Source organism: Pagrus pagrus, assembly GCF_965226575.1.
Source record: "Pagrus pagrus genome assembly, chromosome: 17".
Lineage (NCBI taxonomy): Eukaryota > Metazoa > Chordata > Actinopteri > Spariformes > Sparidae > Pagrus > Pagrus pagrus.
In genome coordinates this window covers 13,357,785-13,385,758 of record NC_140201.1, presented here as the reverse complement: position 1 = coordinate 13,385,758, position 27,974 = coordinate 13,357,785, and the positions used below count along the sequence as shown (strand labels likewise).

The 27,974-nt window shown below is 43.9% G+C and overlaps 1 protein-coding gene across 1 annotated transcript in view; it reads right to left on the bottom strand.

Moving 5' to 3' along the window:
* The window catches only part of pag1 (phosphoprotein membrane anchor with glycosphingolipid microdomains 1), a 53,216-nt gene extending 28,607 nt beyond the window's left edge, over positions 1-24,609 (bottom strand). The window contains exon 1 of the mRNA XM_084380387.1: positions 24,359-24,609. The gene's annotated coding sequence lies outside the window, so the exon portion shown is untranslated. The remainder of the gene's footprint in view (positions 1-24,358) is intronic.
* Between the last annotated feature and the right edge of the window lie 3,365 nt (positions 24,610-27,974).

Genomic DNA, 27,974 nt, shown 5'->3' with positions numbered 1-27,974 from the left:
CTGGACCTCGCTGTCTTAACAACCGTGAGGTCGCTTACACAAAATACATCAATCTGATGGGCCATTACAAATTGTAATTTGTCGTTTAATCTTGAGCACTCTTTGGTTTCTCCACCATTTCGCCCTTTAACTTGTTTGTCCTTTACACACCACTGTGCACCCCTCAGCAAACACACACACATCTGAACTCTAACCAAACACACACTCTTCCGGAGTGCCCCTCCACATCAAGAGCCATTACGCTGCAGCGTTTGTAAATTACCTCTCACTGCTCCTGACCGCACACTCATATTTTGCCATTAGCGAAGCCCTGGACACTTAACACACCTCGGCACAACATACACACTCCACGCCGCTCCGACCTCTCGAGGGCTGCCCGTGGTGATTTTTCCTGCCGATATCATCCTGGGTGAAATGTGTAATGCAACATATGACATCGTGTTACAGTGATAATGACTCGTGTTTATGGTTCGGTTACTTAAGAACCTCCTGACTGTCTATCAGCGTCATATCAATTACTGTGAAGCAGGCGATCGGAGCAGACGGGATGTTGCTCGGTGTAAATGCAGAGGATTTCTCCAAGGAGGAAGTCGATTAAAGGAAAACGGACATGGAGTCTTTAAATAGATGTAAACCACCTCTTTTTCTTTGTAGCATGCAATCCCCTCTATTGGTTGTCCTTACAGTCGTTCCCTGCTGTGTGATAGGCAACACAACTTAAGCTTTTCAAAAACTTGTGTGATTTTTGCTTCTAAAGATTAATGGGAGATAGAAAAAAAAAAAGGCAACCAGCAAGGAGCATAACAACATCTCTTGAAGGAGGACTTAACAGTGTGAACAGAGCCAAAGAAGATTGCAGATTTGTCTTAAGCTGCTTGGGCACAAAAATGGCATCTGCAATCCCCTCGCTCCCTACGACAAATGTGCAAGATTCCCTAGAAAAGCACAACAAAGTTTGAAAACTTTCATTCGAAAATGCCCCTACGATGCATTTAGGCGCACACCGTACACATGAGCGTCGTCGCATTCCCACAACATTCAACTCCAACAGGAGTCCAATCAAGGTTAAAGAGTCCACCAGGATGTGTGTGTTTGTGAGGGAGTGAAGTTTGACCGGGGATAAGCTCTGGTGTGAGGACGGTTGCCAATTGTATTCCAGTGAGAAGTCTAAAAATATCCTGCACACATACGCGCACACACGCGTACCTTCCCAGGCAAATAAGCTGGGGAACACAGAGAGCGGGAATCCCGTGAGGAATCAGTGGAATGTAAACAGGCCACCCACACACACACACACACACACACACACACACACACACACACTCAGAATGCTTAATCAGAGGCCGTGAGACGACGGCCTCATCTGGAAAAAGATGCCCCAGAGAACGGCGCGGTTTGTTGGGATTGTCCCCTTGGTTTACCCCCTATGTCCTTGCACCGTCCTCAAAAAGGGCCCCATGAGAGGCTTCAGGAACGAGCTGCATGCTGGGAAATATGTCAACCTTCACCTTTTTGTTTTGCACTTAACATCCTGTGTCAGATGATGCTGCAAATAATGTCGCAGCTGCAGCTAGCGTTGAGGCTAAAGCTAAACCAGGGACCAGATGTACAAATAATGTGGATGTTTTCCCACACGTACACTGGCATTCACAAAGAATGTGTGGTGAGAAGTTAAAAAGCAGAAGAAGAACATGTTTTCCTACAGATGGTGAATCTAACATGAAATATAAGATGAGAGACTTAACATCAGACAGTATTATCCCTGTCACAAACACACACACGCACACAATACTTCAACCTAATCCTATGCATCGGATAAATGACATCATCCTCTCTGGGTCACACACAACAGTCCTGAGTGAGTGTGTGTGTTTGTGTGTGTGCTCAAGATGCACTTCAGCTTCTCTGAGACGATTTTAATCACTTACACTTGTTGCAGAGTGAAACTTCTGGGTATAGTGTGGTGGGGAGTGGCATGAATTGAACATGTTGCTTTTTAATAATGCACACCAAGTTGCCAAACCCCTGCTGTCTTTTACACTTTCTCAGCCATATGACGCCATTGTTGTGTTATTAGGCCTATGGCCCACATAACCAGCTGCTCTAGAAATGACTTTCTGGGTCGTGGGGGGATTACTGTAGGGCTAACACCGCAGCACACAGTCCTGGGGGCCACAAATGGGTCAAACACTGCCTCATTTTAAAAGCAGCGCTAACAATGCAACACCAGCAGTAACCTTGAAGGTTCATTCCTCAGAGATCAGAAATTCACAAGGGGGCTCTTTGCACCTAATGAGTAGGAACAAGTCTAGACGAGCGAAAGTAAACAACAGCTAATTTCCTGTGTTTTGGCTTCTCCCGGGCCTTGTCCTGTGGTTAGTCCTGCTGCTTAGCTTAGCAGAGTTAGCCTTCCTTCTGCTCGGGGCAACTGCAGCTATTGTTCTGCTGACAGGCCGCTAATAAACAGCCGGTGTCGCCCTGCGTCTCTGTGGCTGAACTCGCCACAAGTGCTCCAAATAAAAGGACCCGAGGAGTTTGAAGTCGTCTGCCTTTGAAAGGGTGGATTCCCATTGTTTCCAGTGGGAGATTCTTTCTTTAGCAGGGAGAGAAATTGTGGTCATTGCAGCTTTCAAGTCCTTTTATAGTGTCGTTTTGTTTGCAAAAATCGGCTGACACATTTGCTTAGAAAAACCTCAAGGGTGGAGGAAAAGAAACACATCAGAGGAAATATAAAAGCCACAGAAGATCACAGTATTTTTTGATAGCTAGCAGGAAAAGATGAAGGTATTTTTAGCCTTTAATAGTGAATTCCCTCTCAGTTACTCAGGAGTCTTAAAAGGTGCACTGTGTAGTTTTGGGGAGGAAATTTTAATCAGATGAGAAAGATGACTTCCCGGACCGATTTTGAAAATACTTAATAATGTAAATATTAAATATTAAAATTCTGAGTGACACTCAAAAAAATATATCCTGCGTTGTACAGGTGCTTCTTTCACAATGTAAGCTTATGTGAAAAAGTCTGGAGCTAACGCCAGCGACAATTAGCAGTTAGTGGTTACTCTGATAATAAGCTGCCCCCTATTTGTTTGGAGTATGAGTTCAACAGTTGGCCAATTATTACATATTGCACCTTTAAATACGAGAAGATGTAGAGAAAAAAATGCTTCAGGATCTGAAGAAAAAAGGAGAAACTTGCTATGACTGGAAGGTTCATTTCATCATTACCAACAACTTTCCCTCATTACTGTGTCTGAAGTATCACCTAGCTTCAAAAAGCACTTTCCCTATTGATCCCCTCGCTTCATTAATTTAAAAGGAGAGAAGACAGACAGTCAATGTAATAAAAGAACACACTATATGTGGTTATACCGGCCTTATGTTTCCCTGTATGGTCATTAAATTACCCAGACTGCAACAGTAAAGCGTCAAGCTGAGAGCCCTTTCATGTGCAGATCCATAAAGGTAAAGAAAGTTATGGCAGATGTTTGGAGTCGGTCCAAAAAAGCCCCCACCTCATCCTCTAAGACGCGTACAGGAAATGAAAGAGATAGAGAGAAAGGGAAGTGGAAAAAGACATGAATCGACTTCTGAAGCACAACAAGCTGCTTGGAGACTCGATTCAGCCCCCTGAGAAAAACCTCTGGGAGGCTAAAAACCCCCTAATAGAAAGTTATTGACCTTAAATCTCTAGTGTAAGTGTGTTACAAACAGTCCTAACTGAGCAAAGAAGCACTTATTATTCACCTCAGAGAGATTCCTCTGAATAATTAATCAACGCGTGGAGCTGTTGATCCATATGATGATACAATAATGAGCGCCGTAGCCTCATCCTGGGATTTGTTGAGTGGAGCGTCCCGCAGTCTCTCGGGGGAATATAGATTTTATTGGTTGTACTGCTAGAAGCAACAGCGAGGACAGGATGTGCATAAAGGTGTGATATGTGACATATGTTAGAACCTGGACTCGAACCCGCTAAACGCACATGGTGTTCATTAGTGCGCTGACCCGTACGGAGCAGAGGAAGTGCTGACAGTGCAGCCAGGCTGACGGTCCTGCAGCGTTTCAATGCAGCTTCCTGGCCCTTAAAATGACAGGGACATTGATTCGGGAGGACAACCATTCGGATGTTAAAGATTGTTTTCATGGCTTTTATTTTGGATAGTTTCGATAGTAGAGAGTGATAAGAAGTAGTGAGAAAAAGAGAGAGGTAATATAAACATCGATTTTGACTTCATGGGAACTTTAAAGGCATCACTTTTGGCTTTGATGATTGACCCTATATTAATTATTAATCAATAAATTGAATAAATCAAGAGATGAATACATAATGAAGTTGCCTGGAGCCCTTAAAACAGCACAACACGGTCAAAGATGTTGGACCACAGTGAATCCACGGCTGAGTGCCCTCCAGTCAGCTGTGAATGAATCCTGAATTGTTTGTCTATATTGCTCCGTCCACAACTAATTTATGCCGTCATGTGAGAGTCAGTGAGTGTGTGTGTGTGTGTGTGTGTGTGTGTGTGTGTGTGTGTGTTGTAAGACAAACACCCGGGGATATCAAAAAAGCTTGTTAACAAGCCCCCCCTGATGTTCAGAGGTCGGACGCCTTTTCCCAGCTCTTGTTATCGCTCGGCAGGCCGCGTCGCACCAGAGCGGCGACTCCCAATAACAGGCTGTAAAAATGACGATGCATAGCGGCGGCCTCAGAGGCACTCGGCGATACCTCGACGCGTGTCGGACAACCTTGTGAGTGTGGCGTAACGAGCGGATGAGGGATGACACAAAGACAGACACATTACACACCGATTATCCCTGATGACTGGACTGTGTTGTGTGTGTTTGTGTCTACATGGGTTTGGCCTCATGACAAGTTCATGCAAGAACACATTCTGCACTCACGTGTCACTGAGATGGAAACGAGCAGAACGGAGGGTCGAGAGGGCTAGAAGCCACTGTCAATATCTGATATGGCGTTAAGATAATCCTATCACAATCGTACAGTAATCCTGTCGTTATTACAAGCCAGAAAACCTGTGTTTACCTTTCATATCTCGCAGGCTTATCTAAAGTAAACAATCCTTTTACACCCGTTTGTCGCCTTTCTTTGCAAAGCTCAGCTGAGGAGCGGCTCTTATCCTTTTCATCTTCGAAATAAATACTTGAATAAATAAAAAGCCACTGTGTTTTGACTTCATTTGGTGTGACACGGCTTCATGTCAGCGTGAGTGTTTACAGGAAGTCGCAGGTAGACTGTGACTAAAGCACTGCCAGCTGCTGTGAATGCCACAGTAGCGAGTCACTGGCAGCAAATGAGCAATGAACGTACAGTACACACAGTCTCACTCTTACTAACACACACACACACACACACACAATGTAGAGGGAAAGTTGTGTGTGTGTGTGTGTGTGTGTGTGTGGGTCCTCCCGCTCATTCGTTGTAATTCTCCCATAATCCTTTACTCCACGAAATGACACAGCTGCCAGACATATCCTCTTTGCTGGCGCCTCAAACCTCCACTCCTTTCCTTTCCTCTCTTTCTCCCTCTCACACACACACACACACACACACACCCTCTACAACCACTACACATCTTTAAAACAACATCCATGCCGCCGCTGTTGCATCATGATTACTAATGAAACAGTAATAATAAATGACTTGTCTATTAACAGGACTCAATCGACTGCAGCGCTCGAACGTGAGCATTCATCACCATGACAACTCGATAATTGGACACAAACAGGAAGTCCATTCATAACGTGGGATTTGTCGTCTGCTAATTGTGACAGAATGTAAATCACACCGCTGGTTCGGACGGGCGGGGGAAGATGAAACCACGCGCACGCTTCCTGTTTGCCGGGACCGAACACGCCCTGTTTATGCAGCGGGTTTTTATTTAACAGACAGACAAATCATCACAAGAGCAGAAACTTTGCTTCCTAATCCCCAAATCGCCTGGTATTAGACTGTATTATTGTTGGCGGCGTGCCTTTTTTTGAGTCGCACCTACTGAGTAAAACTGACTCGTTCATGATAATCTCAGCTCTGCAAAAGCTCCTTTATTGCATCGCTGCTTTTGTGCGGAAAAACCAATTGAATTTTAAACTCAAAATCCAACGCAGGCGTTTTGAATAACAAGATGAAGGGGAGGAGAGTGAGGAAGAAGAGCAGGACGTCAGGATACAGAGCGCCCACATGCCTAGCTGGCACTTTGGTGATGCCAGCCTGTCCATCCATCACCTAGCAACCCTGTAACCAGGTCTGCGTGATCAGCTTCTTGTTGCCAGGAGAAGGCTTTATAACGCAGACCTTTCAGATCCGCACACATGCAGAGACAGGCACATAAAAGGCGAAAGAAAAACTTGCTTGCGTGCATGAAAATACAATTTATAGACATGGATTGTCGCCTCCTGCATACATATTCATGGTACACACATGCTTGCATACCTGCCAACATTAGGCTGTGAAGACGGGGATAATAGAGTAAATACAAGGACGTGAGGGTAAAATAACTTTATATTCGTCTTAAATTCACAGCTCACGGTGACGTAAAATGTGACAAATAACAAATCAAACGTCAACAGTTCGAACACAGCGTGTTGAGAGAGAGTGTGTGAGAAACCATAACCCCCAAAAAGAACAAGAGGGAGGATGAAAGAGGGAGGAAAGAAGATGAGCGAGAGCGACAGGAAGCAAATGTCAGTTAAGGGGAACGTCTCGCACCGAGATGAATTGTTATTTTAGCACACACAAACTGACTCGCACACATACATGCGGTGCGAGGAGAGAATTTTGGAAACGTCTTTCTTCTTTTTGACACCCGTTTCATCTATTTTCAGCAGTGACACACGTCAGGCAGGGTAGTTTTGTGCACGCTCACCTCCACCTCTGCCTCCAGGGTCGGGGTTGCCAGGTACCACGACACACATGAACCCACAAGGAACTGAGACATTGCCATTTGATTTGAAGTCGGGAGATTAACGGGAGCACGGTGGGAGAAAGGGTCAGAAATAGGTGTACTCACAAAATGTCAAGCGCAAGCCTGTTTGCACTAATATACAGGCGCACGCACGTTCCTCTGTGCTACTACCCCGAGTGATTGAGTTACCGAGACAGTCAATGTGCTACCTCACATCGAGAATAGAGAAATCAATGCCGTTACACTCGTTCACATTCATCACCAGCTAACGGCACCAGACAATTTAAAATGACGGTCTGTTTGGGGCCAGTCGGTAAACAAGAGCCAACAGACGGAGCACACAGAGTGGGGACGCACGTCTGTCATTGACGTGTGCTGAGGAATGCGATGTCCAGATCAATTTGTACAAAAGAAATCTTTGTATTTGAATATTTGCAGAGTGCTCCGCTAAAGGAGAAACAGATAATGCTGACAAGGATTCAACAGCACTGAGATCCGCCTCCCTGCAAATTCCTCTTGATTGAATCCGTGCATGCTCTGCTGACAATGTCAAGTTTGTGAAGCGCAACCCCGCTAACTCCGCTAGAGCAAATGAGCGGGCTATATGCTAACTTCCAGCCGTCAGCGGATGCAAGATGACAGTGTGGAAAAAACAAGCGCTCAAAACGTCTCTGCGGCCCCGACGTCGGGACAAATGGGATGTGAAGTTTCTGGAACAGTTGATGGTATTGTTGGAGGAGGGCACGGCACGGGGCTTTAGGTTAAAATCCCTGAACACAAAAGCACGCACATTCTCACAAACAGCCTGGCAGGAGTGTCGTCTGTCCGTCCGTCCGTCTGTGGAGTCTGTGTGGTTTAAGCGTACTATTATGGCATTAAAGCCTGAGAGTATTGTGTGTGTAACAAGCAATGCAGAGTCATTAGCGGTGTTGCTTTCAGCATACAGCATGCTTAATGAGAGGGCACGGCCACGCTGTCTGAGTGATTAGTTACTGTGGAGGCTGAGGGCCAACACCGATTTCTGTGTGTTTGTGCGCGAGGCAGGGGGTTTGGATTTATTCCAACCTGTTCTTAATCCTGGAAATGTATGAAAAATTAGCCTAAAGACACCCATCCCAGTCTCGCCCAACGTAAACTCAAAGCTGTTGTTGAACCGTTCGGAGCACAGGCGTGGGTTTGGGCTCTTTTGAAAGGTTATACGCGGGGTTTTTTTCCCTAAGCTGTCAGAAGCTCTGTAAATTCCTCTCACAATAATCTATAGGAGTTTGAACACATTGAATTACGCATTTATTTTTCGCGCCAAAAATAAGCCGGCAGATGACCTGTAACTGCCCGTTAGCTGGAAAACACAAGTTCAAATTCATAACTCAACACTTAACAATTGCTTTTCTGAAGAAATATCCAGGGGTCTGGCAAAAAAATGTCTTTTTATGACCTCAAAATACCCCTGACACGGGCAAAATCTCAGTGTAGTTCCTTATTCCCACTAACTTTATGCATTTAAAATAGTCAAAAACAAGTGCTTAGGTGGAAAAACAGCCTATTCTATGAGCAAAATGCATAAAACGACATAAACCTGCATAATTTCCAAGTTTGTGGCTTTAAAAACTATAATTAACTACATATTACCGGACTTGAAATCTCATTGGATACATGATGCATCAGTCATCTGGAGGCTGGTGTGTAAGTGGCTCAGGAGGGAGGAGAAAGAAGAGAGAGTGGGTCACCTGTCTGCACAATCACTCATTGGCTGTTTCAGGCTTTAGGACGGGCTTATAAGCTGAGGTTAAATACTCCTCCTATATAAATAGATCAGGCACTTTCCATGTGTATGTCATAATAAACTCCCTTTTACATCATGTGAATTGCCTCAAAGCAACATTTACTGGAAGTCAAAATCAATGAGTAACCACTAAAACCTGACACAGAGCCAGAGATCTGTGTTTGAAAGCCAAACCCTGCCCGCTTTGTTTTTTTTATGAGCATTGTGTGGCTCAGAGGAGCCTAAAAATAACCTTCATAACATGGTTGAAAAGAAGCTAATCCCCCAGCCCCATTTGTTGCTCTGACTCAGGCTTTTAATTTACCGCTTTATGACCGAGTGTGTTTATTGCCGGGAGTCGGTGTGTATGTGTGCGGAAAAAGGAAAAGGTGATTGTGTGGCGATGGGAGAGGAACAAACTGAGAAGTAATGTACAGTGAGAGCGGTTTGTCGAATTCCCCCCCATCCTGCGTCTCTCCTGCTCCAGCACTGCAGCAGCCACTGCAGCCTGTTTTTATCAAACGCGACACAGGAGCACTGAATAGGCACTATTTACTGGGAGATAAAAACGGGCTTCACCAGACCATCCTTTATTGCCCCCGACAACTTGAGAGGGAGCAATTCTCTCAACATTTATTCAAATCAGAGCGAGAGTGCAGCAGCAGAGCTCACAAAGAAAAGAGCAACACCCACAAACAACCACATCCGTAGGCACACATCCGTAATCAGCTTATATATCTTCAGTTTACGTCTGATTGCACTGAATGAGTTGATTAATCAAATAGTTGATCAACAGAAAAGGAATCAGGTTATACTTTGATTATTGATTAATGATTTCAGTGCCCTTTTATTGTCTTATTTTTTATTAAATCTGCCGAAATCCACTCACATAAGGCAAATAAAGTGATTAATACATGTAAACAGCTACAGATTATTACATAGAGCCTCTTTAACCCATTATGTTAACAGATAGTTGCAGCCGTAGCAGGTAAACAATGATTACGACAAAAAATCTTGAAACGCAGCAATGCTTTTAGCTACGTGCTAACGCCAGTATGCTAACATACTCAGAAAGCAGGAGTGATATTTACCATGTGCATCATCTTAGTTAACAGTGTCAGCAAGCGAATGTTTGCTAAATTGTACGAAACAAAGTAAATTTAATAGCAATCTGTCCAATCGTTGTTGGGATTGAGCTTGATTTCAGTCGGGACCGAAGCGACGGTCCGACAGCCGTCCCACAGAGCCAAACACAAGGATCCAATCTTCTAATCAGACACTCATTCACTGCCAGAGACGTTTCATTTATGCTTTCATCTGAATTCCCTTCAGGATTAGGAAAATGATCCAGAAGGATATCATTAAGATTGGAGCATTTCACATCTGAATACTAACAACGTTTCGTCTGTTGTGTCTCGCAAATCAGCAACAAGTAGGTCTAATTACAACTTGGATTTCCTGCCATCACTTCCTAGTCTGTCTGAGAGTTACCACTGGCTCGTTCCCCCAAATTCCTCCTCCTCCTCTCCGTTTCTTCCTCTATCCTCAGCTCCATCCTTTCCAATCTTACATTCCTCTGGATCCAGAGACACTCCTGAATGAGTCATACCCAAACCTCAGAGTTTTACTGTTATCCCCTCACACCCTTTAAGAAAAGGCTTCCTGTTCTCATTTCCCCTGAAAATAAAAAAGAAATGCAGTTGATAAGAGAAGGACAGCATCCCAGAGAGTTAAAACCCTTCATCAGAAATCAGTCATCTATACCACGCTTCATCCGAAACGTCACCCGTCAACTTGAAAGAACTCACTGGAAAGATCCTTTCTTCACTTCACTACACAGGGTTCCACTTTTATCTCCTCTCCCCTGTCCTTTCCCATTTTCCTCCTCTCTTCTCGACTCCTTGCTCCTCTTTTCATCTCCACCCCTCCCTTCTAATCCTCCATTTTCTCCAACTTTTCTGTCCTCCCATCACTTCCTCTCCTTTTTTTCCGCTCTCCTCGGTCCCTCGGCATTCGTAGAAAGCTCAGGGGCCTGGTTCAGGTTCAAAACCTTTTTATGTCGCTTTTCACTGCAGCTCAGCAGAGCTCCCTGCTGTGGTGGGTCTTTAGCCGGTCCATCTCTCCCTCTCTCTTTCTTTCTCCCTCCCTCTCTCTCTCTCTCTCTCTGGCACTGAGAGGTAAACCACTTTCATCTTCCCCTCCCTCTTTTTTTCTTCCTCTTGTCAAAACTCCCATTCGTGCTATCCGAGAAGAGGTGCAACTTCCGCCATGCAACTTAAGCGTTTAAGCTTTGTAGGCATTTTTCAAAAACGCTCTACTCCCTGGGCCAAGTGTGTACTCTTCACAACCTCACTGAGCCGTGGAAAAAAATAAAAAAGATTATAAAAGTCACAGATAAGCATTTGACAGCAGTCAGTTTGCAGCAGTCAGCAGCAGCTGTATTTCTGCATGACAACCACTTACTTTGATCATCTGCAGATGCTTGTTGGTCTGACGTCTGTTATTGTTGTCCAAAAGCCCAAATATGTTCAGGTTGCTCTGAGAAGACAAAGAAGCCTCCACTGGAGGCTCGAACCAGGAAGATTTGGGGGCATTTTGACTTGAAAAATGACTGAAACGATCAATCGATTATCAAAATGATTGCTGATTATTCAACAAGTGGTTTCAGCTCCACTCTATTTAAAAGCTAACTTTGTTTGTTTTCCAACCTGGACCTTATTTCCCTATGTCTCTGTGGCTAATCATCTAATAGGAACAAAAATGTTTGGAATTGTTCCAATATTAAGAAACTGCTGCAGTCAGCTGCCGCGAACTGGGCTGCAATGTAATCCCTGTCACCGTCAAAGTACGTCCTCTAAAAGTGCTTATTTATTCACCGACAGGCTCATTTTATTATTCTGCCTGTCCGACAACTTTATGGAAAACATCCCTAAAGAGACAGATCCTCACATCAAATGATTGATGCGAACCAGAATTGAACCAGAAACAGCCGCTATCGCTCGCGCCAAAGCCACCACAGTCAATTTGCAGAAACAGTAATTTTACTGTCAAAAAAACACACATTTAACAACACGACAGAAAAAACACAATCAAACTCACCAGAATCAGTCTCCGAGTCTGGTTTGGTCAAAATAAACCCGTAACTCACTGTCTCACGGGCAGACATGAGAGACGCAGCTGGTGCAGAGCCAGAATATTTCCACAGGTTGTTTGAAAATGTTTTATACGAGTGCTGATGCACGAGTTCCTATACCAAAAACAATACGGCTTTGTATGCCTTCCTTTTAGGAACATATTTGCTTCCTTTTATTCATTTCTTTTTTTTTTTTAAAAGCCACAGTTCCTAAAAATTTTGCTGTGTAAACAAACGCAGACAGACACCAACTGTGACAAACAGCCAAAATATTTAAGCAAAAAACTGATGACGAATACCAAATAACCAAAAAGACAAATCTGAAAAATTATTCAAAGGCCATATCTCATTACACATTTTGATTGGCACCAATTAAAATGTTTAAATGAACCAAAATGATCCATTAAAAAGTTCTTTCAATAAATAAAACTGTACCCTTTCTTGAAGGACAGCATGAAGTTAAACTGTTAGCACAGTTAACATGCCAAACCCTCCGACTTTTCATCAGGCAATCTAAGAAAAACATCAGGGACCGACTGTCCGGGAACTGAAAGGCCCCTAAACTCACCTCGACAATCACCTCTTTGTTCTCCCACTTGGCTCAAACATCTTTTCTCCAAATCTATTTACTCATTCATTCAGAACTCTCTCTGTCTGTGTCACTCTCTCTTCGTATCTCTCTCTCTCTCGTTTTTCCCTCCTTCCTTTACGTTTTGGCATTGGCATTGTCTGCTCCTGGATAGTGGAGCATATTTACCAGCAGCCAGCGGAGGCAAACAAGCAGCCTATTCAAAGATCTCGGCAGCGACATAGACGTAGAAAGGAAGGAGGAGGAAGGAGTGGGGGGGGAAACAGAGGGAGACGGAGAGTAAATTCCCGGGATGACTTTCGGATATCAAGCAATCCCCCTCATTTCAGAGATCACACAGCATGTGCAAACAGTCCTAATGGCTGCAATTGCATCACCATCAAGATCTGCTTCAAATCTCATGTTGCAGGTTATTGCATTCAGACTCAATAGTGCAAACACACACACTCTGTCCTCCTCCCACACACACACATCACGCTCCCTGGTGACATAATGCCCTATAGTCCATTAACAAAGTACTGTCCCCTACAGTAAACAGTCATTTTCAATTATGATAAAAGCCACTCTTCAGAGACAAATTGATAAAACCAGCCGCTCATTTCCTCTGTACCAGCCAGATAATAGCTTCAAACAATCATCTCTGAGGCTAGACAGAAATCAAAACCGGTCACTTCCTTTATGTTGAAGTGAGGGCAGAGGCAGAAGCTCAACGATCAAAGAGATAACTGAACAGAAAAAAAGGAGAAGCTACTTTCATAGTCACTGGCACTTCAATAAGGAACTTGATGGTTCCTGATTAAGCAAAGTTTAGATTAGTAGCTTTAAAAAACCCCTCACATGTTTCCCGCGGTAAGGAAGTGTTCGCCAATATAAACACACAAAGACAAGAAATTTAATACACGATACTTTCGGAGCTGTGATAGCTTGACCTCTGGATTACACACAAAAAAATTCAACTTCCTGGAAAAAAGAAAGTTAATCATCCCCAGATCACTTTGGGTCGGTAGCTCACGACGCTACAGATGAATTACTAATGAAAAAAACCCATCACGTAGCTTTATTCTTACTATAATAAACTGTCTCATACATGCAATCCTGTATTTATAACAGAGCGAGCTTGTTTCTGTGCATCACGCTGTCCACTCCACACTCGGCTCTCTAAACTCGACACAATAAAAAGGAAAAACAACCTTAAAAAACGTTGTTTGACCCTTGAGAGCTCAATCTTTCGCGTCATTCTCGCTTTTCTCACCTGTCTGTTCTTCACCGTCCTTCACCACGGTACTACACTGACGCGTACAGATCACTTGGGAAAAACAGTTTGAAATAGCTGCCCGTGTAATTTTGGCCTTTTTATCAGAGCGCACACATAGCAGAGCACGTACCCACACCTTGTTTGTCTACGGCTTATATTAATACGCTGGTGCCCGTAGAGATAACGGGGGCATTTCCTATTATGAGCCTGCTTGGGAAAAGGGAAGAGGGAGGTACGCTTTAATTGTAAGCAGCACAGACTGTCTTTCTGTGTGTGTGTGTGTGTGTGTGTGTGTGTGTGTGTGTGTGTGTGTGTGTGTGTGTGTGTGTGTGTGTGTGTGTGTGTGTCCAAGTGCCTCTGCTCAGGATTGATGCCAGTAAAAGGGATGCAGGATTTCAGACACTAAGAGACAGAGAAAGAAGAAAGTGGTATGAGAGTGCAAGGATAGAGGGCAGAGGAGAGAGCGGTGACAAATATAAAAAGAGGAATGGAAAGGAGACAAATAAAGGGGAAATGTGAATAAGTATGAGACATGGTGGCAGAAGATTAGTTGGGCGGGGGACTGGAATGCAAGACGAGATGAAGAAAGAAAAGGAGGTGGGAGGGCGGCGAAGAAAAACAAGGTGGAGTGTAGAGAAGACGGAAGAAACCGATAAAAAATAGGCCTAGGGACAGAAAGAAGGGGGAAAGGGAAATGGGGCGATGGCAGCTCAGATAGACAGTGAGAAAAGGTGTGAAATGGTGTCGGCTAGCCTGAGGTCCTCGGTGATGGATGGAAGCCAATCCACCGGCCGTCCCATCCTTCATGTGCACTGAGACAGACAAACAACCACCCTGTAGAGCACAAAACCTCACCACAGTATCACCTGATAAGTGTGTGCCTCGCCACCATGTCTGATTTAGATGGAATGAACTTAAAAATGGACCAAATTCAAACTGAAAAGGGGACCAGCTGTATAAGATGGGGCACCAGTGTGCCGAGGGCACTTTATCATGTTTTATCTAGCGTAGGGCATCCAAGAGGGCACTTTCACAGTGTTTTTTCGATAATGGGGGCACCTTCCCCCTCCTTGAGTCCACGAGGCGTTGCTGTATTGTTATTTTTGTCCTTTTCCCCCCCAGAGTCGCAAAGCTGTGACATTACAAAAACGTGACTCAGCTGAAGTGATGGTCCTGAAGCACCATTAATTAAAATGTTCCAGGAACGACACCAACACGGCGCTATCAGATCCTGCGACCAAACACACGCATGAGAAAAATGCTAAATATACACACAGAGAGACATCAGATGGCCAACCAACAATCATCTCTTTGTCTTTTCATCACGTCCCCAATGACCCTCTTTCAGCTCCAGTTATAAACTGTTCATGAACAGATATTTCCCTGCAAACACATGATGTCAAACACCCGACCCCCATAAACACATGATAAACCTATTAACACAGACAGAACACTGCCTTACTGTGTTGTGCATTTCGCACATAACAAAAACAAAATTATTACTTGCTAGCTGTTTTTTTTCACTGATGGCTTTTGTCGCTGAATGCACCCGGAGAGAAATACCCAGACAGAGATGCAGACAAGGACACAGGTGAATTGAACAGAAAAGGTAGCCAGATCTTACACAAAGAAATAGATATTCTCACAAAAACAACTGCAGGGACTACAAATGAGGCTCAGGACATGCATAAATGTGTCAGCAGACCTTTGCGTGTCGGATGTGCATGTATGCGTGTGAACCCTCCCCGCAGTGCTTTAGCCAGCAGAGTGTGAGATGAGGATCCTCCCCGTAGGTGACATTATAGCATCCCACCCCTGCAGTGTGTGACTGTGTGTGAACGTCTGCTGCATCAGCAGCACTTTACACCGGGGAGAAGGGACAGCCTATACCCACTCTGTTCACTCACCCATGTCTCCTGTCCATCACCTCACCTCACCCCTCCTCTACACTCTGCACGCCGCTGATCATTTGACCACCGTGAGCTCACAGCGCGACGCATGCAAGCCACATTTGGGGAACTTAAAGGTGTTACAAGTATTTCTGGCGTGCATCAAGAATAAAAACAACACTTCCCATAAACTGTTACAGGGAGGGTGTTGCTACGTGTCCCCTCCCAGTCCTTGGCATCGCTCCATTTGACTTGAAGAGCCAGAGGCAACAATAGCAGTAGATAGCAGCCCATGATAGCAGGGAACAGGCAGTCCTACGCCAGAGTAAAACTCAAATAAAGACATGTGGGCTTGAATGGTTTTCCTCTTAACTCCAAACAGGTGGCACACAATGTAAAATCAGTCCATTAGAGGCTGCCGGCTGAAAACGCTCTTTAATGTTTCCTAGGAATACTCACAATAGTGTCACCTAGCCAAAATTACTGAACTCATATTACTACTACAGACAATATGTGCAGAAACAGATGTTCCTGATGATTGTTTGTTTTGAAGGTCTCGACAAAAATTCCATTCGCCTCTTTTGTATTCGGTTGGCAACATCTCGGACACAGATCTCAGCAGATGGACCAGATACGTGAGAAAATATTCTAAGCATTTATGTTTACCATAAACATTATCAGCTCACCATCACAGCTCAAGGTCTTCTTACTACCTTCCTGGGCTTATAACTGCATCATAACTGTTTTCATTATGGATGCTCAGCTGTTGAGCCAGAGCTCTGATGTGTCTTGTATGGTTGTTTTGGAAATCATACACTTAAATGAGCAAAGTAAACCAGAAATGAATGAATGAATGAATGATGATAATATTGATACCACTCATGTCTGTAAAGCAAGTATGAAGCTGCAGCCTGGAGCTAGTTACCCTAGCTACTGGAAACATGGAGAAACAGCTAGCCTGACACTTGTAACCTCTTTCACAGCAAAATTAGTGTGTATATATATTCTTAAACGCAGGTAAACCCACTAAGATGACTGACTCCTTTCCCATTGTCAGTACGAGATAGCCTCTTTGTTTTTTCTGTCAACTGTGATGTCACAAACAGAAAAAAGGTAAAAGTAGAAAGGCACTACTTTCTCCATCTTTTAAGAAAGTCTCTGTTTCAAACTAAATTTTTAGCGGGTTTATGCACTTTTAAAAAAATATATACCATATACATTCTAATTTTGGTGTTAAAGTGGCGTTGCAGAGTTTTTTGATCTGGGAAGACAAAATCCAGATGTTAGTGTTGCTGGGTTTTTTGTCCGGTGTCAAAGAGTATTAGCATGCTTTAGAAATGCTAGTAGGATTTTGTTACTTTGGACAAAGCCGGGCTAGCTGTTTCCCACTGTTTCGAGTCATTATGCTAAGCTAAGCTAACTGTTTATTGCCTGTGGCTTCATATTTAGTGTACAGATATGAGAGTGGTATCAACTTTTTTATCCAATTCTTGGCAAGACGGCAATTATGTGCAAGAACTTCATAAAAAGGACTGTTCCTTCAAGCACGAAAGTTCATCCCTACTCAAGAGTGATACTTGCTCGCCATTTCTGTCACGATGCATCTTCCTGACAACTGAGCTAACTCCATTCGTAAATGAAGACGGTGTGATACAGTTGAGTGCTCTGAAAAGCAATTTAATCTTTTCCTGCATAGCATGCAATGACAGCGCACCAGAGTACAAGTCATTTCAAATCCCTCCACCCTGTCCCCTCCCTCGAAGCAGAATCTAACATCAGGGGGTGAATACCTAACAACTTGTGTTACCCGCAATTCCTGGGAAGAGGGACTGTGATTTCCCATTAGAGCTTCCCCAGGGCAATCTCAGTTAATCGCATCCGCAGTGTTTACTTGCCTAGAACACGCCACACACTCCCTCAACCCCTCTCTCTCTCTCTTTCTCTGTCTCTCTCTGTCTCTTTCTCTTGCTCCGTCACGCAGCAGCACAGAGCTGAGGTTTGTTCCTGCGCTCAGAGTCTGAACACAGCACAAACACAGAGCTGCAGAACCGCCAAACACGAGCTGAAACACCCTGTTATCCTTGAGAAAATTGCTAAGGGCCACCTTGAGGTGATAACAGTGTGTGTGGGTCTACGCGCTGCATGTATGAAAGTGGTAAACAATCGTGTAATATGTTTTTGAGATTGGATAAACTAGGTTATGCATGTGTGTGTGTGTGTGTGTGTGTGTGTGTGTGTGTGTGTGTGTGTGTGTAACCTGAGAGTGCATGGGTGCTGTCTATCTGATAGCACATTGTGTGTTTTGGCTGGTGTGTGTGTGTGTTTCTGGGCAGGATCAGGCAGGATTCCAACTACTGTACGTCAAGACAAACAAGTCTGGCTTTAACAATGTGTGACATGTTGGATACAAGGACCCAAACACACACACACACACACACACACGTGAGAGTTTGCATTCCTGAGCTTGGCTTACTTACATAATGAGATCAGCTGTTTCTTGCCGCAAAGTTGTTGCGTCTTGCTATTACAAGTGAAGTATGAAAACACACCCTTTCACATGCGTATGCGTGGTTGACAAATAACGCAACAACAGATGTTACGTCCTTCAACGTCACGTCAAATGTTTTAGGTTCTTGTGCAAGTAAAATATTTTGAAATTTAGAAAAGCCCACTGGAGCTCCTCTCTCCCACGGAAAAACACCGCTCCCGAAACGCCTCATCAGTAGTCCCGCCTTTAATTCAGCGACTTTCTGACATCGCACTATGTCACCATGTCACATATATATGTCTCCTTTATAGAAGATGTAATGAAAGCGATATGATCCGACACTGCTTTCTCTGCTGGAATGAAATGTATTCAATAACATCAGTGATGAAGCTGTAAAAAGACAATCACCACCACAACATCTCCCACTGGATGATAAATCTCTCCAAAGTGCGAAGCTCCAGATTTTGCCGAAGAAGAGATTCATCATGATTCAACATGTCGATCTATCATTGATCAACTAGTGCGACACATTAACTCGGCAGAGCATTGGGGAGTTTCCCCGCCTGAAATAAACAGCTAGGTGCATTTCCTAATCTTACAGAGGTGCGAAAAAAAACAAATTTGTCACCTATCTTTTTTTTGACATGTGCTTGTTTCACCGTGGGAATTTGCATTTCTGAGCCGAACGCGGCTCCAACCCCGCCGAGGATCCATAAACTCTGTCAAGTGCACCCTTTGAAGATAGTGTAGAGGCACTTTGGGTACTCTAATAACAACCACAAATGGGATTTCAAACAGCATAACAAGTGTCCTTTTCTCTGTACAGAACAAATGAAAAATCAATCCTGCGAGGGTCAGTGGTGTTGAGGAGACTGAGAGGAGCCCCAGTGACCCAACTGATGCACTGTAGATCAATATCCTCTTTTTATTATTAGAGCTGCTCTTCTTCCTCCTCTTCTGTTATAACCTCCATCTAATCGTCTTTCTTCTTCTTTTTCTTCCCATTTGTCACTGAACTCTCTAAAGTTAATTATCATTTCTCCGAAAGCAGCGAGGTTCCTCTCGCGTTCTACAACGACAGACCTCGTGCAGAGAAATGACGGATTAGAGATAAAAGAGCATCACTCCCTGCAGTCACACTAAATCTAAAAGATGCCAAATCAAGCTAATGACTTCTTACACTGCAGCTTGATGAGGCCTTACAATAAAAGCACTTTGAATATACAACGTTGGCTTTCACGCAGTGGTGGGAATGGAAACTGAAACCCTGTCCACTCAGCCCATTAACCTGCGTTTTCAATATAAGTACAAAGGGTGTTTCCTTCACAGTTTGCAGCTAGCCCGCAGAGGCATCCCACGACCACAGTGTTGTTCACTGCTATTTTGGCTATGACACGTGGTTCCTCTTTCTTAGCGAGGAAACAAAAAAACAAAATGCAAGGTGAGAACACACAAGTTCAAAACAACATTAAGCTTAGCAATGTGCAAAAATAAGGCAGAGGTCAACTTGGAACATGTTTGGTTTCATGTCCATGAAAGATGATGTTTCATTGATGTTTTGGTAGATAAAAACATATAAATTCAAATCTGTAAGGAAAATAATTATACTAAAGAAGACGTTATGCTCATTTTCAGGTTCATATTTTATTTTGGGTTACTACTAGAATAGGTTTACATGCTTTAATGCTTAAAAAACATCAGTTTTCTCATTATGTCCTGTACTGCAGCACTGTATTCCACCTCTGTCTTTGCTCTGTTTTAGCTCCTGTCTCTTTAAGGCCCTGACCCTCCTGAATGCCAAGTCTGCTCTGATTGGTCAGCTCACACACGCCTGAGCCAGCACCGCTCACCTTGTCTCAGGTTGGATTGTCGTGTTTTCAGCCTTAAGTTAGCATCACTTCTACCAGGATTATAAGCGTAGATTATGCGATTGTTTGACGTGGCGATGTCGTGTGAAGTCACAAGATCACGGAAAACAAAGCGGGACTACTGACGACAACTTTAAAGACCTTTTACATGCACAAGAACCAATATAACACACTGAGGGAAAGGAAAAAAAAGAAAAAGCACAATAGGTCTCCTTTAAGCTTCTCTATTTTGCTCCGTCCAAGCTCAATGAAAGAAAAAATACTCTTCCCAACAACAGCACGTAACAGTATTTCCCTTTTTCACCTGCTCAATCCAAAGCAAGCTTGACATTTAACAAAAAATCTTTGGTAGTCACAGCAACACGCGTCTCCTCCGTACTCAATCCTCGGTCCAATCCCCGGAGGTGTGCGTCTCAGATGGACAGGGGTGTCAAACAGGGCGTGCAGGGTAATTGCAAAACCTGGGGTGCAGAGCCGAACGCTCTGCTGTTTGCCTACCAATGATGGGGATGAGGCTTCTTTGCTTGTTAAAGCCTAAGTGAGTGTGAAATGTGTATAGTCTGCTAAGCGACAATCTTGACAGCCTATGATGAAACTCTACTTTCACAGCAGTCGGACAGAGTGCGATTATACTTTCTCCTTTCTGCCGCAAGACGTCGGGGCCCAGCACAGCAACATCACTGTGTTCTCCATCAGTCCAGGCACATTAGGAGCCGTTTTAACGAGCGCAGAATTAGAGGCAGCTGTTCAGCCTCGCCCCTCCTGAACAGGGAACAGTTCAGATCATGCAAATGACTTTCTACAAAGTAATTTTACCACAAGGTGATGTGACTCAAAAGCCGACATCGGGGATTTAACAGGCCTGCTGAGGTTAAAAAAAGCAGATTTGAATGATTCTGCTCTGAAGTATTTCCCTAAAGCAACGGACAAACACAGAAAGGCATAGTCTGATACTCTGGGATACAGTTAATTCCTTTTTACCCAGAGTTCGATGAGCAGACTGTAGAAATGGAAATCGTAAATCAGAGGGCCACAACGCAGTTATCAAACGTTTGTTGATGTATCTTGATGCCTCAAAAATGTGTTACTCACTCAGCCATCTTCACCAAAACTCGTGAGGTAGCATAGCTCAGAACGTAAACACAACACACGTCTACGTCCGTTATGTTTCACCTTCCAGTTTGTTCAGCTGTAGAGAAACGTACGGCAGGCTTTTACAGAAGGTAAAGGCGAACATAATGTCAAGAACAGGATTTGACGTTTCTGTATCAAGACATGACGTCTGCATTGTCTACCGAATTGACATCCGACAATGTCTGCATTGAAACGTCACTGGGTTGAGGGACGGACATTATGCGTCTGTGAATTCGAGGCAGTGTGTCCCCAAGGCAGGAGTCGCTTACTAGCAAGCCACTGTAGTCAACACTGTTTACCACTGTTGTTCTGACAGCAACCTCCACCCAGCCGGGGAAAAAAAAACATCTCTTGTCACCAGCGGAGGAAGTCAGCTCTCAGACATGCAGACGTAACGTTAGCGCATTGAGCGGCGACAAACTTCTTGTTATTTCCTCTCCCACATGTCACAAACACCGACAACTCCTGACTTACGGCAACTCTGAGGGGACGCACTACTTTTTTGTGCTCTCTGCTGGGGGGGCCTTTTATATCATGATGCTACGATGCTACAGGGCTCGGTAGTCGTCCATCGGCTCGACCCTAATCTCTTCTGTCTTATCTGTCCAAAAACTGGAGTATAAAAATGACAAGTGGTGATTTTCGGAGGGGGTTGTGCGCCAGACGGTTTTGTTGGCCAGGAGCAGTGACTTCCTGGAGTTTCGGCTGCTGGTTGCTCGGCAATAAACGCAACTTGACATTTTCTAGCTTTGGGCTCTGTACCAATAAACAAACAAGATACATTGTGTTAATATCTAGAACGTGTCAAAGGTGCTGCTAGGCTTTGGACAGTGCCAGTCGAGCTGTTCCTCCCCATTTCCAGTCTTTAAGCTAAGCTAAGCTGACCGGCTGCTGACTCCAGCTTCCCACTGAAAACTAGAAACAGAGCAGACAAAAAACTCGAAAGCTGCGCAGTGTGGATAGTCTGAGGAAAATGTTTGGACAGCTTGAGTGCCGATCTTTTCAATTAAGGGGCGGTTGAACAAAAGGCTCCCCAAAGAGACAAACTCTGTCGCTGGTGAACGCTCTCTTGGCCCTTTTGGCTCCTCACTCATCTCCCTTCTTACGTGCAACAGCTGCACGTCCCCGGCCTCGTCTCCATCCAAATACCAGCATTAGCAGCGTGCTATGAATACTCTGAAGTTAAAATTGTCACAAAGCATTTGGCGTGCTGCTGTCCTCTCACTCTGGCATCTGTGAGAGAGTGACAAGAGATTCAGTCACATATTGACATCCAGCTCTGACCCTGACATGTGGCTGTTCTGAGCTGCAAAAGACTGTCAGCGACACAATACAATGACAACAAAGCATTGGTGAGCATTTGGGGGATTTTTCAGGGGATCGTTTGAATCCCGTGGCCGTCGTGCGATGTTTGCACAAGGAACCCTGCGCTCGTTTCAGGCTCGGTTACACATTTAGGATTCAAATCACAACCGCTGCCAGTTTCGGGCCGAGCGGCGGCTGTTTATTTACCGTGTTCCTATTAAGAGATGTCAGGGAAATACCAAATTCATTAATGTTTAAGCGTAAAACAGGAGGAAGTGCAGAGAAAGCAAAGGGAAGCTTATAAAACAAAGCGCAAACTGTGTTTGCTGAAGTGAATGTCAACTTCTGTGAAAGCCAGTCCGCTGCAGGGTAGATGGGCTGCCAACAGTTCCTATTCAACAACATCAGCACAGACTGAGGGAGGAGAGAGAGGGGGGGTTTCTATTGGTGGCATTTGGCGCTGTGTGCCCATGGGTGTGTGTGTGAGTGTGTGTGTGTGTGTGTGTCTGTGTGTGTGTGTGATGGGGGGGGGGCAACTCAAGGAGAACTGACAGAGTGTGAAAAAAGGGGTGTTTATTTATTTGGCAGGTCAGCAGAGATGAAATTCACAATTACAGAGGGAGACGGGTGGAGAATACGTGTGTGTGTGCTTCATCGCGCATCACACATGTTGGTGTGTGCATGGACTTACAGAAGGAGATGTCATGTACTTGTCAGTGTCGGCGAGGACGGTGCTGTTTAAGCACGTCTGAGGTTAACCAGAGGGCTGTGCAACACACACACGACCATCATTCATACAGTATATGGTGGTAGCCCACATGCGTGTGTGTGTGTGTGTGTGTGTGTGTGTATGTGTGGGTGTGGGTGCCTGTCTGCGATTAAAACCTGTCTATCTGTCTGTCACTGTGGGGAAGTTGATTTGCATCCGACCAACAAGTACAGGCCTATCTCACTTTAACGACGATGATCAGATATTTTCCCAGAAAGGTTGTGGTGAGCAAATGAGGAAGAAAACACAAAAATTCACACGTGAAAACAAAGATGAGACGATAATACAGACATTTTATCCTCAAGTGTGAGTCCATTAATATCACTGAAAGTCATAATCTCTGTTCTCGGCCCTTAAAGGTGCAATATGTAAGAATTGTAGTTGAAAACGTTCAAAAATTAACGACAATTATCAACCAAAGCTCCTGTGCTAGCGGTGTAAACACCAACACACACCTGGTGCTCCCAGTCTAGACCGCTAGATGCACGGCTAAATGAGCTAACGGCGGCTACAGTTAGGGGATACTTTGGTGCAATGTTTGTTTTGAGTATGAATTTGACAGGCGGCCTGTTCTTACATTTTGCATGGACACTAGTTTTGGACAAAGAAATTCAAGCTCAAAATTTGAATATCTATAATTCATATTTTTTCCATGGGTGAATAAAGAAGCTGTTCTCAGAGGAAAATAAGGTCCCCAGAACACTGTTTGAAGCTAGAGAAGGTGGCAGGGTCCGCCACATATAAACAAAGTGAAACGTGCCATCATTTAAGGTCGGTTTGTTTAATCGGTTTATTCAGTTGTGAAAACAAAGAGTTGTTTGTTTAGCTGAGGAAGCTCTTTCCGACAAAAAAAAAAAAATTACATATTGCACCTTTAAGACAAATGAACCTAATGCAGCAGCCTTGACCAAATGAAGAGAGAGAGAGAGAGAGAGAGAGAGAGAGAGAGAGAGGGCTGATATCAGGGTCATTTCTCTGTTTTACATTAACAGGAAACACAAAGGTTCAAGTGGAAGGCAACAAGTCGACTGTCACCGCTTCTCACATTAGGCTTCACATTGCGACCACCGAGGCTGCCGCAGTCTCAACTACTACACACACTGTCAGTGAAGTTTCCCTCCGCGCGCGCACACACACACACACACACACACTAACACACACCCTCAGCAGTGCAGCAGTGGCAGGATGGATAAAGAAGACGACAACTTTCACACACACAGCTGTAAAAAAAAAAACGAGCTCCTACCAGAGAGAGACGACTCTCCGCAGCCGTCGGCAGTCACACAAAGTGGTTGTTGGGTTTGTTTCTTCTCCTCCGTCTGAAGCTTCCTCCTCCTCCTCCTCCGCTGCTGCATGAAACAAGTCAGAGCGATGTTTGGCGCGTGTGACCGGAGATGAGACTCCTTCTTCAGCCTGCGCACATTTTCTGGACGTGACGGAGACGCGGAGCTGCTCATCAGTCTGCCGCTCCGCTCTGAGCTCCGGCAGCCTGGACGCTGCTGGGAGGAGGAGGAGGAGGAGTGCTGGAGAGCTGCCGCGCAAAGCTTCCTGGGAGATGTAGTCCGCGGTGGCTCTAACTTTACTGAGAAGTCCCAGAAGTGCTGAAATACAAAGGTGGCCACTGGCTAGGGATGAGGGGACTTTTAGAGACAGTTAATTTTCTTTAAAAGATAAATGTTTGGGGGTTTTTTTGTCTCCAGTGGACTACATGTAGAAAAAAATAAGAGATATTTGCGTAAAAGTGAAGATGTGTTGAAATATTTAAAGTAAAAGTCACCCACGGGAAGCACTTCAGTAAAAGTGTATCTCATATTAAATGTTAAGCAAGTAAAAGTAAATTATACATATGTTTACTTCTATTTATAAATATAAAATATACATTTTTTTCATCACCAAAATGTGTGTTTTCTCTAAATGTCAATAAAGTAAATCAATTCATTGCTTAATTCATTATCAGGGCTTTTTCATATTTTTTGTTTTGTCTGTTTATTCCTTTGTTTTTATCACCTCTTTTTTCCTCTTTCCTAAATTGTGCTGTCTTCAACTGGGATGTAACTCTTTGACCATATGTAATTTAAAAAAATAAAAGTTTTAACTTTGGCTTTAATGCAGCATGCAATCTGCAAAGTAACTAGTAACTAAAGTATTCAAATAAACGCAGTGGAGTAAAAAGTATTTCCCTGAGACTCCTCATTTCCTCCTTCACAAACCCAAAAAGCTTTATTGAGGCTTGTTGTTTACAACACAGGCACTTGAAACCAGCACAGTTTGCCTCGCGGGGCTCAACACACAAAAATACTTTGTCTGATAATGACCTTATGATTTATGGGTAACATGTTCAGTTACAGCTCACATGCAGAGAGAAGCATAAAACTAGTGCACTCCTGTTTATTACGATCAGTCTTAGTCAGTGATGCTGTGAATTCATGTTCTTCACACCCCCGGGGGGAAACCCTGAGGACTTCTGGGAGCTCCTCAGAGAGCCAGATTCTGAATACTGACTGGTGTAATGAATGCTGTGCTGCTCTCGAGGGGGAAATACCTTTCCTGCAACTGCACTGGTATTTCCCATCTCACATACATTGTTATAATGTCTCCCGGTGCAACTCCATGTTTAACACTCTCATAACACGAGCAGCACTAAGTTTTCAAAAGGTCACAGGCAGAACATGCTAAACACCAGAGTTGCATTGGAAGATCATTTCTTAACTTATTATCGTGCACAGGAACAGAACTTGATAGATGAAATCCCTTTCACCAGGACAATACTCATGTTTTCTTTGAGGTCAACAGTCCCCTTGAGCTTTCATTGTTTCTGAGCGCCCTCCTCCCCACTTTCTTATTCCTGGACTTACAGTGCGGCTACTTAATAAGTATCTTTGTGTGTTGTAGTGGGTGTGGGGAGTTTATAGGAAATGCTTCTGCCTCTCAGTATCCGTGTGTCTAAATTTGGAGCCCCGTGCCTCCACTGTCAAACTGTCACAGGCTGGGTCGGACTGTCGGTCGCTCAGGAAAGAGACTTGAGGCGTGCTGAAGTTAGGATAAATTGTGCAAGCTCTGGGGTGTGCTGATCCGAGAAAAACACGTTTGTTCTTCACACGCCCTGAAAACAGGGTGTCTATAAATACCCAGCGTCGCTGACCAGAGGACAGGGAAGTAAGAACACAATGCTTAAGTTTTGTTTTTTTAACAAGATTAGTATGCAGTGTAATATCTTTTTTTTAAAAAAAAGACAGTTAATGCAACTTAAAGGATCACTCCACCAAAAAAAAGTAGTACAAAGCATTTTGCGGCTCCAGAGGAAGCTGCGTGTGATCTGCCACGAAAGGCTTTATACTACTTTTTTCATGCAGTAAAACTTACAAGACCTGTAAATTCACTTTAATATGCAAAATTTGGGGAGTTACCCTTTAAGTTTAGGTAGTTTAGTTTAAGTGCATTGTGGGTAATGTAGGCAGCAGGTTTTGAAAAAAGGAAGAAGAAAGCCTGGAATAAAAGAGTTAATATCTCTGCGTCTGCCGTATTGATTTTGAGCATTTGTTTTTAAACTTTCTATACTCCAACAGTGTGATAGGAGTGCAATGTTTCCTGACGCCTACATTACCCACAATACATATGAGCTTCTCAATGACATCACTGGAGGCATTTTATCAGAATACATACAGCTTCCACTGGGGCCACAAAAGGCTTTACACTACTTTTTTCACATATGCAGTGATACTCCTCAAGACCTGTAAACAGATTTTAATGTGTAAAATAGGTGGAGTTACCCTTTAATTATAAGTTTATTGAGAAAATATACTGGAACTGCTGACGAAACACAGGCACGAGGTTCTACCTTCAACTATGAAAATCAAATTTGACAGCCTTCATTGCAAGAAGTGCATAATTGTTGTTTTGATTTCATGCTGCGAGAACTCCTCCATTACTGAAGCAATTCATGCCCTAATTACACACGACTGAAGCGCTAACACAGTCAAAATTCAAATGCATTTCCATTTCTGACATGTTTTTATACCCTGACAGGCTTTTGACCTTTTTTTTTTTCATCTGCTGAGTGCAGGAAGCAGCAGTAGCTGGGGACCATTTTCCCCATCCTGGTCTATTTGATTATGAGATGTGTCTGTTTGATTGTCTATTTGGAGAGCAGCACCTCCTTTATTGACTTAGTGCCTGACAGACCCCTCTGCTCGTCCTCTCCTAACGTAATTCTGCCCTGTGACATCGTTTGTCAGATGATTACAGGGAGGTGCCACAGTCACTTTCCCTGCGAGCTGGCTTTAATGAGCTCTGTCATGCCATTATGAGCGAGTTGTTGCTGTTTAGGCTGCATATCTCTACTTGTGTTGCATTTAAAACCCCCCATATAAAGACTGTTAATCTCACTACTACTGTTATTTATTAACTATCTCTGTGAGCTTGCAGAGACACCTGACATTACAGGAGAGAGCAGGAATGCAGTTGAACAACACGACACCTGCAGAAGCCGATACTCAACGCCCAAACGACCGATCTCACTATAAATAACACCTTCTCTGGACCCCATGTTGGAAATGCATTTACACATAAGACACACAGCGTTGCAGCCAATAAATTCAACGCCTCACCTCACAAATGTTAATGCGCCCACTCTCGGAGAGCAGATACAAGACAGTTTTGAGGGATTGTAAGGCAGGAAAACACATTTTTGACTTTCATGAGCCTGCAGGTTAAGGGAACTGTGGAGGTGGAGGTTGAAAATATGACAAGTGGCAGAGGATGAGGTCTAAATACAGACTGAACTAATGAACAGGTTTAAAAATATAACCTGAATCATCATTATCACTATCGTTATAACCAGATAAAGCTAAATGTATGAGGTA